This window comes from Dendropsophus ebraccatus, chromosome 1, assembly GCF_027789765.1.
Source record: "Dendropsophus ebraccatus isolate aDenEbr1 chromosome 1, aDenEbr1.pat, whole genome shotgun sequence".
Taxonomy (NCBI): domain Eukaryota; kingdom Metazoa; phylum Chordata; class Amphibia; order Anura; family Hylidae; genus Dendropsophus; species Dendropsophus ebraccatus.
In genome coordinates, this window is record NC_091454.1 from 210,483,694 (window position 1) to 210,485,246 (window position 1,553).

Here is a 1,553-nt window from a genome sequence, read left to right on the forward strand (position 1 = left end):
CAAAACCCCTAGGGTAACGCTAAAGAACATATCCAAGAAGGCTATCCCAGCTTTATCCCCTCACACATGTCCTGTATATATTGTATTGTGCAGTATGCCATCAGTAGGAGATGAAGCAGCTGCCACAGACAAGCAGAGGAGCTAGTCGGCCATTAGTATCTTTGCAAATAATTTATTTTAGTTCTTTTATACTGATTTTGAGTGGTTTTCTGCAGTTTCCCCCTGGAAACACATATAATTTTAGCTCCACCCATTGTCAGACATGTGACCTTGTCCGGCCCTTAAAAGGGAAATTATTTTTTTTTACTGATTAGATTCAGATGTTTTTTTTTTTTGTTTTTTTTTTTACAATTTTTTTTATTTTCAGATTTTTTATTTTATTTTAGTACATTACTATGGGAGCAGCCATCTTGCCTTAGCTGTTTTTAACAGTAGTAAGTGACATGCTTCACTGTAAGCTCCATGGACATAGACACAGTGGACATCTCCCTATTCTCTGTAAGGACACATTTGTGAGCATGCTCCATGCCCTCTGTGACCTGTGCAGAGATCATTGTACAGGGGAGCGAGGCTGACCTATTGTCTCCTCAGGATTACACCAAAAATTCTGTTTCACATAAAAACTCATGGATTCAACAGGCTCTGTGGCGCAATGGATAGCGCATTGGACTTCTAGCTGGTGCAGTCATTCAAAGGTTGTGGGTTCGAGTCCCACCAGAGTCGCCTTTTTGTGGTTGGTAAATCTACAAGACCAGGTGATCTTTTTCTGCCAACAATCTTCTACGTTTCTAAAACTTGATTCAAACAATAGGTAATTTCCTGATGACACGTTCCCTTTAAATAAACAACCAGCACCCCGGGTCACGGCACGTACACAGACCAGTGAAACACATGGGAATGACTGGGGATCACTAAGGTGAGTATGACTTTTTTTTAAAGTTTTTATTTTTTTATTTTAATGGTCTAAACAACTTTTTTTTTTAACTTAAAGAAGAAGTAGAAGTAAATTGTGGTAAACTATAACTCAAAGTCATCAAAAGACAAAGCAAAGGAAAGAGTTTACAAAGTTCAACCCATACTCTGCAGAGAGACATATATATATATATATATATATATATATATATATATATATATATATATATATAGCAACGTATTAGTTTATTAGGGGGATGCTAGTTTAGCATTTTATGTTGCTATTGTTGTATTTACTGTATATTTTATAGTACTGTTTTTTGGAGTGCCTAATGTTTGGCACTTATATTTAGGCACCATATGCTATGATGCTGATAATTTGGTAAGTGTACTGTTTATGACAGTACATGATATGGAAGGGCAACATCGGTAAGTAATACCTAGCCATCATCCTAAAGCTGATGATATACAGTAGGTTAAAGGGGCTGTCCAGCGAAAATCTTTTTCTTTCAAATCAACTGGTTACAGAAAGTTTTATAGATCTGTAATTTACTTCTTCAAATCTTCAGTCTTCCATTACTTATCAGCTGCTGTATGTCCTGCAGGAAGTGGTGTATTCTTTCCAGCATGACACAGTGCTC

The 1,553-nt window shown here is 36.7% G+C and overlaps 1 non-coding gene across 1 annotated transcript; it reads left to right on the forward strand.

Annotated features, from left to right (window-relative positions):
• Positions 1–638: 638 nt before the first annotated feature.
• Positions 639–723, forward strand: TRNAR-UCU (transfer RNA arginine (anticodon UCU)). Its single transcript is given in 2 exon segments — positions 639–675; positions 688–723. It is a non-coding gene; the product is annotated as a tRNA-Arg (tRNA).
• Positions 724–1,553: the final 830 nt, after the last annotated feature.